This window comes from Aythya ferina, assembly GCF_964211825.1.
Source record: "Aythya ferina genome assembly, chromosome: 2".
Classification (NCBI taxonomy): domain Eukaryota; kingdom Metazoa; phylum Chordata; class Aves; order Anseriformes; family Anatidae; genus Aythya; species Aythya ferina.
In genome coordinates, this window is record NC_140297.1 from 107,538,037 (window position 1) to 107,547,435 (window position 9,399).

At 42.2% G+C, this 9,399-nt stretch overlaps 1 long non-coding RNA gene across 1 annotated transcript in view; it reads right to left on the reverse strand.

Annotated features, from left to right (window-relative positions):
• The window catches only part of LOC311431083, a 35,280-nt gene extending 27,800 nt beyond the window's left edge, over window positions 1-7,480 (reverse strand). The window contains exon 1 of the long non-coding RNA XR_014689229.1: window positions 7,382-7,480. This is a non-coding gene — a long non-coding RNA (uncharacterized lncRNA). The remainder of the gene's footprint in view (window positions 1-7,381) is intronic.
• Between the last annotated feature and the right edge of the window lie 1,919 nt (window positions 7,481-9,399).

Sequence of the window (9,399 nt, forward strand, 5' to 3'; positions counted from 1 at the left end):
CCTGGCAGTGGAATTTGTAGCAGCTGAAGGCCCAGCTTTGCTGGAAAGAAACCGAGATTTTAAACATCCATGCTAGGAAGTTGTGTCAAAGCCAACATTATTCAGTTGTGTCTGGAGAAGGAGAGAAAGACAGATGTGCACACAAGAAGCAGGAGCCATGAGCTGAAAAAGAAGGCCGGTAATGAGTTCAAATTGGATTACATTAAGGAATGCAAACTAATGCATTGGAGAAAAATAATCCTACCTATACATGCACAGAGATAGGTTCTTAATTACCTATTACCGCTGGGAAAGAGATCCTGCAGTCTCTGCATTTAGCTCTTTGAAAACATCAGTGAAAAGTGAATAGCAAATCAAATGATGGAGATTATTGAGAAAGGAAATAGCGAAAGGGGGAGCATCGTTATGCATCAATCCACAAATACTCTGTGCAGTATGACTAAAAAAAAATAAATAGAAAAAAAAATCTTCTTCTTGCATTAACCTTGGAATGGTGGCAAACATCTTATGTGCTTTTTTCCAGTGGCCCAGATATGCTTTTTAACAATTGTTATCCCTTTGAAGCTGACTGTTATAGCTGTGAGTGGCACTTTGTGTTGAGTTTTCAGCTCTTGGGCTCTTTCTTTCCTTGCAGGCCATTAGATAGTAATACTTACAGTACTCTAGAGGCAATTCTGACTAGGCTGTGTTATGATTAGTGCTGATTTTGGAAAAAGTAACTCAATCATAAAGCTAAAAAATAGTTGCAATCATCTGTGAAGTGTCAGCCACATAAATTTCCAATTTTTCTTTTCTTTTGCTAGCGAAACATCATCAGGACACAAACTTATCCTATTTCATGGTACATGAGGCAAAATTTCCGAGCACTGCTAGATGGCTGAAATTTCTCAGAAACCCTACTGCCCAGTGCCAGGACAGGAGGCAGTGGGCACAGGCTCTGAGCCCCAGGCCACCCTTGTGTGCTGTGCGGGTGGCCGAGCACTGGCACAGGCTGCCCAGAGAGGCCGTGGGGTCTCCTCATGGAGACCTTCAGAAGCCGCCTGGCCGTGGTGCTGGGCACCCTGCTCTGGGTGGCCCTGCTGGGGCAGGGGGCTGGGGCAGGGGGCCTCCAGAGGGCCCTGACAGCCTCAGCCCTGTTGGGATTCTTATACTCAAGCTAATGTACTCATGCACTTTATAGGAAGGATGAAAAGAAAAGAAAAAAGAAAAAAGAAGAGGAGAGAAGAGGAGAGAAGAGAAGAGAAGAGAAGAGAAGAGAAGAGAAGAGAAGAGAAGAGAAGAGAAGAGAAGAGAAGAGAAGAGAAGAGAAGAGAAGAGAAGAGAAGAGAAGAGAAGAGAAAGAGAAAAGGAAAAAAGAAAAAGAAAAAGAAAAAGAAAAAAAAAGAAAAAAAAAAGAAAAAAAAAGAAAAAGAAAAAGAAAAAGAAAAAGAAAAAGAAAAAGAAAAAGAAAAAGAAAAAGAAAAAGAAAAAGAAAAAGAAAAAGAAAAAGAAAAAGAAAAAGAAAAAGAAAAAGAAAAAGAAAAAGAAAAAGAAAAAGAAAAACTAGTTCCCTTTTCTAATGCTCAACCACCAAACCCCACTGTAAAACAGGCCAGATTTTCCATCAGCTGTTCTGCTCCATCGCACAGCAACCTTCCAAAGAATTCTAGCAACAAAAGATGGGAGCTCATATTTCTGGCAGTCAAAAATCAAGTAGTTTTAAAATGTTTTAGGGAAAATATTTTATGAAGACACTGCTCTAGTATGTATGACAGCACAATAGGTTGCAGATGTTTTCTTTCTTAAGTATAACACTGAAAAGTGTCTGTGTACGTGGCCCCCTTGTTACTGTAAAGCTGTAGCTGTAACGAAGCTAGAATGACTGTGCTCACATCAGAGATACCTGTGAAATGGAAAGTAAGCAAGACCTTCACTTTTGGTTTTGCCAAGTCAATTTTGCGTGACATATTCACATATTTCATACTTTGCTGATAGACAATGTATACTACAGAGTACACCTCCTTCCTTTGGGAATGTCATCACTTAGCAAGCGGCTAAAAATGGCTTGTGAGAGGATCTAGCATCACTACTGCACTATTTTTTCGTCTGTGTGCATATATGTGTGACAGTTTTGGCAGCTGCTTTGGAAAATCTACTGTACGTTTTTCCTTGATTATCTTTTTTTTTTTTTTTCTCCCAATTGTTTTTTTAAAACAATGGGATTCAGTCAAAATTAGCTCCACATAGGGCAATAGCCTGTGTGGGTTCAGCTGAGATAACACTGAGAAAGTAATGCTTTTTTTTTTTTTTTTTTTTTTTTTTTTCTGCTTACTGCTACTGGTGCTGAAAGTGCCAAATTCTGCTCCCCCTACTACTCTTAGCTCAGCCACTTTCAGGCATTGGGGTCACTGAATTTGGCTTTGTGAATTAGAGCACTGCAAATCTGGCAGCACTCAGATAAACAGCAGAGACTGAGGGGCAGAGCCACCAGGAAGAGTGATACCTGCTGAACTGCTCATATGCAGATTTCAGAAATAGGTATTACTGGATATGTGGAAAAAAAATCCCCTTTGAACAAAGAGTTTAAATGGGAATGCAGTCCTCCTGCTGAGGGAATTTCACACCATGAAAAAGAGATACAGGTGTAGGGTCAAATAATTATACCACAGTTTTAGGAAAAAACAAAACAAAACAAAACAACAACAAAACACACAAAGTGGAAGCAATGTAACTGAAAAGCTCTTTTTATAAGCAGCTAAAATATAACCCCAGAATGGAGTGAAAATTGCTGCTAGCCTAAAAGCTATATATTTAAAATAGAGTTTAAATAGGACAGATCTGAACTGATAGAAGAACAGGAAAAAAAAAAAAAAAAAAAAAAAAAACCACCTAAAAATAGCCAGCCACTATTAGCAGTTGCCAAACTTGCCTTGGAACTCTGATATAATTCAGCATGGCCTGGAAGACAACCTGCACTGCAAATCACAGTCCCCAAGGTAAAAACGGGATACGTTAGGTATCGTACAGAAATAAAAAGTCAGCTACCATGGGCACATCAAGCAGATGCAGAAGAAATGACACTTGGAGGACTCCATCTGAGGATGCTTTCTGCACACCAGAGAGCAGCACTCTGAAACCTCCACCTGATGAACCAGGTGTTCAGCACCTTTCGTCCACTGGGTCCTCTCCATATGGCTCTGTGATCCTGGGAGCCGGGGGGGACTTGAAATAGCAAAGTCCTTCTGTGAATGTGCTGACAGGCACTTTCCCTGAAGGTAGATTTGCTCAGCACCAAGGCAGTAGGTTTGATCTTCTCTCAGTAGTGGGGATGGGTTGAGACCAAGGCCCTGACGTAGGCCCAACATAAGGGAACAGCCCATAGTCTGAATTGTTACAGCATGGAAGTCTCCAGAGATGGAGTTGAAGGTCTCAGTTCAGGCCTCTACTGCCAGGGGTCTACAACGTGAGCGTCTTTGTGTGAGTTTGTTGGTGAGGGTGTCATTATACACGATGGGATTCGGCTGCCTGGACATGGACCCCTGGTACAGCCTGAGATGGTCCATCCCCGCAGGACTCTTTGTATGACATGGCACTCATGGAAAATCCCTCTGGAACAGCAAGTGGACACAAAGCAGTATTTTTCAGTCCCAGTTATGGACTTAGAGCCAGCTGAGGTGGCCACAACACATTTAACTGCCATTTCAGTAGGGCACAGCTCTCAGAGGCTCTGTGCCATGTCTTCCAGCCTTGTGCACACCTTGGACATCCTAAGGCATCTCAAGCAGTGATAGATGCCCATGGGTGAGCAACCAAATCAAGCCCCTAGCCCAGGGACTCCATGCCTGGTCTCTGACATTGCTTTTGCCCTGCAGCAGGTCACAAATTACCCAGGAACTCTGTGTAATAGCTGCCCTGAGAGTCCCAAATGACAGAGGAAAACTATGATTTAGGGCACTGAATTGATTCTGTGATCTCCTTTATGACAGCAGTGCCACAGAGAGCTGCCTCGCCATAAACACCTACACTGTGTACACCTAAATATGGTGTCTGAATCACATCCTATATATGGAGTCTAATCCATATATATGGATTAATGTAGGCACGCACGTAGAAGAGAGAGTTTGGAAGAGAGGCCAGGTCTGTGAGCATGTGGTTCATGCAAAGCTGGTTGCAATCAAAGAAATTCAGGAAATATTTCTCTTGGTTAAAAAAGTGCAGCCTTTTCCTGGTATTGTCCCACACAGGTTATGAAACAAACGATTAGGAAGAGCTTCATGTAACTAACTCACAGTGTAATACTGTGTTGAGACGTGAGCTGTTTATATGTTTCTTCTGTATTTTAGAAAGTGTTTTGAAGGTACGTTCTTGACATTATTATTCATATGTGACAAGAAGGACATCCCCAACCTGGCATGCTGTGTTTCCTTCCCTGGAGATCTGTTGGACAGTCTTCCAGCTGCTCTTGTCCATGTGCAGCTCGTGGTGGTGAGAATCTATTTCAGCTTAAGTTTGTAGGTGGTGCTTCCTGAAACTTTTATTTCTGACTTTTATTACTGCTGCAGGAGGGACCCACCTCTCACTGATGGGAAGGGCACTCGAGGTACCAAGAACTTGCCCACCACAGCTGAAGGGTAAAGGCCCATGAACACTCTCTGGTTATTAGGAACTTTAGCTTTCAGAGCAGTCCAGCTGGCAGAAACACAGCCTGGTAGAGGAAGGATTGGTTAAACTCTTCTGCTGCCATAACCTCAATGCCACACGATCAGCTGTGGCTGCTCCTAGAACTGCTCAAGCACACAGGAAGGACTCGGAGTCGAGACCTGTGCCATGTGGGTATCTAGGCCCACCTAACCCAGCAAGATGCCTCTTACTAACCTAACTTCTTCTCCGAGTGGAAGGAGTAAGTCACTCAGTCTGCTCAGCCTCAGCCGTGGCCAGGAGGACTTGGTCCAGCAGGGCGTCTCACTGCAGCTGCTCCTACTACCTTTGCGTATTTCTCCAGTTTTGGGTCCCCAACAGGCAGATGCAGTCTCTGGCAGCTGGTCTGACACTCCCACAAGCTATATGTTTGTGGGAAACTCTATTTTTAAAAAGGATTTCACAGGAGGTATTTGGAACTACTTGTGGTGTTGAGCAGATGACTGCGTGACGGAATACGGCTCAACGTGTTTTTAACACAGATTTTGGAAAGTTTCTGTCGGGGTTCGGAGTGATTTCTGAACAACAAATGAGCTTATAGCAATAGTATGAAGAAACAATAACCTGCAGCTGTCTTGTTACTGCTTACATAACTGTTCCTCCAGCTGCCTTGCTGATTTAGCATACAAAGTCAAATGATCGATGGAAAATCAAATCCTTAAGGTTTCGCATTCAATCAATTCATTTTCAAAACTTAAACAAAAAAGTTTATGAAGGAAAATACTTTGTAAAAGGTATTTTCTAAGCCAGCAGAGCTATCCAGGAGCTGGATAGCTAGAGCATACAACTTTGCAAAAAGATTTCCAAATTCCATAGTGTGTGTAACCTGCTGTGTCTGTGCAGGGATCACTTAAAACTCTCTCAAGACTTTCAAAATCCTCACCATTTCCCCCTGCCTCTGGTGTTTCTCAGCTCCCTGTGCACAAACACTGCCACTTCTGCCTGCAGGCGTGGAGCTGGGGCAGAGCTGGAGGCACAGGGCTTGGGCTGGGGCTCCAGGGACGAGGAAATGGAAGAAGTGATGCAAAAGGACAGCATGACTCCTGTCTGCTCTGCAGCTGGTGGCATCAGGAAGCCTGAGAGGTGCAAAAACGGGGTTCTCTGTGTGATTTTTCTATAAAATTTCAGGAAACTCACTGTAGTTTTCTAACTGGGCCATTGAAAACAAACATGCAAAGGCAACTTGATTTTTCCTTCTTTATGCATTTCCATTTATGCCACAGTAGAAAAAAATCTTGGAGATCAGCTTTGGGGACGATTCAGGAGCTATATTTCAGGCTTCAGAGGTTTCAGCACAAACGGAATTATTTGAGTCAACATTTGAAGCCACTCCCTCACAAATGCACTCCAGATTTGTGAGACAGACAGACAGACAGAAGGGTCTGTGATTTACTTACTATTGCTAATGACCTCTTTTAAGAGGGAATGCATTAAGTTAATATTGATATAACTTCCTTGCCCTACTGTTACTGTGAAGCCTGTTTGCTCCTGCATTAAACTTTGCAGAGAAAGATAATTTTCTGTTCTTTGCTTTCGGGTAGGAAAGTTTTTCTTTTTCTTCCAAGTTCCTTGAAAACTTAACCACTTCAGTATCATGAGAGTTGCCAGATGGTGTTTGTGCAGGTACTACCTGCAAGTTCAATTTCAATGACAGTTTACTCAGACCTCAAGGAAATAATAATTCTATTTGGGCTACAGCTGCTTTTAAAAGCTATATTAAGTTTCAAGAGCCAGTACAGCAACTGAAATTCTTTAATTCATTCTGCCCATATTTTGAAAATGATCTTCCAAGAATATATGTAAGGACCATTGTGACTATAGGCAGGCTGAAGCAAGTGAACAAATGCTTTCCCAGAGCTGAGCCTGTTCTTCTTTAATCAAATCCTTTTTAGGGACAGTTCTGTGACTGCATCCCATAACCCTGCGAACAAACATGCTCTGAAAGCATGTGACACTGTAAGTTGTAATATTACTAATTATGAGACACTTGCAGTAAATTTTTATATTTGCCTTTAAGTGGCTGTTTGCCAAACTCAGCAACAGTTATAAAAGGCATGCATAAGAGCCAGAAATCTTCCAAATAGGCATGCTCATATGCACATTGAGATAAGCCCAGAATAGTTATTAAACTGGGTCTTTGTCAGTTATGGTTCTAAACCACATCTTTCAATTCTTGCTGAAGAAAAAAAAACACATAAGAAAGCAATGGCATACCATAAATAGGACCTTTGGATGAACTTTCGGCACCCAGGATTACATGTTTTAGCCTCTTATTTCCAACATCTGCTTTAGATTGATTAGCAGAGATAGTCAATACTAATTATACTGAGGTTCAGCAGCTACGTTAAACATAATTGTGAATCTTGGTAATTTCATGGCTCTTATCCTTCAGTTTCTGAGCAGGTAGTAACCCCAAGGCATTTAGTTGGCAGCTGGTATTTGATTAAGTTTAAAGCATATACAGATTTGAGACGACCTTCTGATTTTCTTCCCGATTTCCTGCAGTTGGACTATTGTTTGCATTGCTTTGCCCACTGGTGGGTGACATTTTTTGTGTTCGTCACCTGAGTAAAACCCAGTGCAGAGAAGTTTGCCTGAAGTTGACATCAGGAAACATAGGTGCACACAAGAAAATAGCAGGTGAATTTACGTGCCCTACTGATCATTTCAACACCTCTTCCAGAGCCAAACCCCTTTTACTTACAGAGAGCAGGACTCAGCACCTTTGCCTGCCTCCTGCTTGTCTCTGCTTTATGATTCTGAGCCAGATCCACCACATCTCTCTTTTACAGCTGGCTGTCGGGCACCCCGCAGCTCCTCAGCCCTGCTGGCAGAAATGACAGTGGTGCATACAAGGGCACGATGACCTTGGTGTCAGGGATTGTGTTCACCGAAGATGGGAGGCATGGCGAAACAATAAGTTTTGTGGCTTTTTGCCAGCTGGCAAATGTAAGCTTTTGTGGGACTTGATCCATATGGATGAATGGGGAGCTAAACAAAGCAAGATGACACCCGGCCCTGCTCTCAGCTAGATGAGGGCCAATATGATCAGTTTGATCAGTGCAAAAAGTTGTACTAGAAGGTAAAAGTGTTCATGGGGATGTCTGAATCCCCCCCTTTAGCAAGCACTCATCAGATTGGAGAGAAGTGTTGCTCTGTGTGTCACCCTCTGGAGCTTGCGAGAAGCAGATCCTCCCTTTCACACTCCACTTCTGCGACACCTTATTTCTACTGATTGTCTTCATATAGATGAAGACAATTTTGCAGATCCAAACTTGTAAGCCCTGTTTCTCAGATGTAGCCCTTGGATATGTAGGATGGCTTCTCACAGCAGAAGCATACCCGTGAACAAGGAGTCACATTGCTGGTCCCAGTATGGCTGGTGATGAAAGAAGCTATTTCGGGCTTTCCCCTCTGTTGGAGGGGTTATGGGCTACAGATTCAATTTCCTCTTTCCATCTGTCCTCTGAACCATGTTTAGGAACTCTCTTTAGCACCACTACCTTTAAAATCCTTGGTGGTGGGTATGAGGTGTGGTGATCGCATGCTTCTCTGAATGACACCAGACGTTGACTCCAGGTCAACAGTCCCAAGAGCTGAGGGACCTCAAACCTCCCGAGCAGGGAACAATGCACCCCACACTCAGGAAAGAGAATGCAGGGGCATGGACTGGTGAGGAAATCTGTGTGCTCAAATACAAGCATCGTTACGTATGGAGAAACTGCAGCTAGAGGCAGAAATGATCAAAATTTGTATTTAATATTTATACTATGTCACAACTCCAGTGTTCAACATTACAACTCTCTGCAGAAGATCTTGTATATTCAGCATATCTGGCTAGTAAATTAAAAGAAAAAAATATTTTAACTCAAATGAAAGCTCTCAAATATATTTAAAACATTTTTCTTTATGCATAATTGCATATTAAGGCCTTGCTTTCCTCTCTAAGAAAGAGAGGGAACGTATAATTAGATGTCATGGAGCTGTGATTGTTTCTAATTCATTGGACAGACTAGCTGTCAGCAGGATAAATGAATCATCCGTAGATAACTCACATTGCCATACTTCTGGGAGTGGGATTTACAAAAGAAAAGCAGTCTATAAAAATGAAAACAAAAATGAGAATATTGTTGCAGGACAAGATTCCAAATGCATACTACGAGAGAAAATAAAATGTGATAAAAAGTGAAATGTGAAGTCTTCTTTCTACCATTGTTTGTATGTTTTGTTGTTTTATTGTTTACATGCCAAGCACCAGCTCGGCACACACAGCATGCTGGCTCACTAATTTAATCTGGTTTTATTTAGACATGAGATGAGTGACGTGCGTATAAAATGGGTAGATCATCCCAAGTACTTTTACTAGTTGTAGTAGCAATGGGGGATTAAGTTTGTTAAACTGAAGCAAGACACATACTCTGAAACAGATGTATGCATTTACACCAGATATTTTGAAGAAAAAGAGCCCATCTCCTCAACAGAGAGTGCGTTATTTAAAGGAAGAGGGAAGGAGAAAAAGAGATGTTCATGATGTCTAAACTAGATTAACTGAGAGATGTTGAAGAGAAGAGTGATGAGCCATACTGATCAGAAGGGAACAAAGTACTCATGCTAGAGTAACAGAAAAAATCCCAGCTTCCCCCCCATGACATGAAGGAACCATAGGCGAGACCTGCACAGTGCCACATGGGTTGTACTGTGTACGTCACATCTTTTTGATTC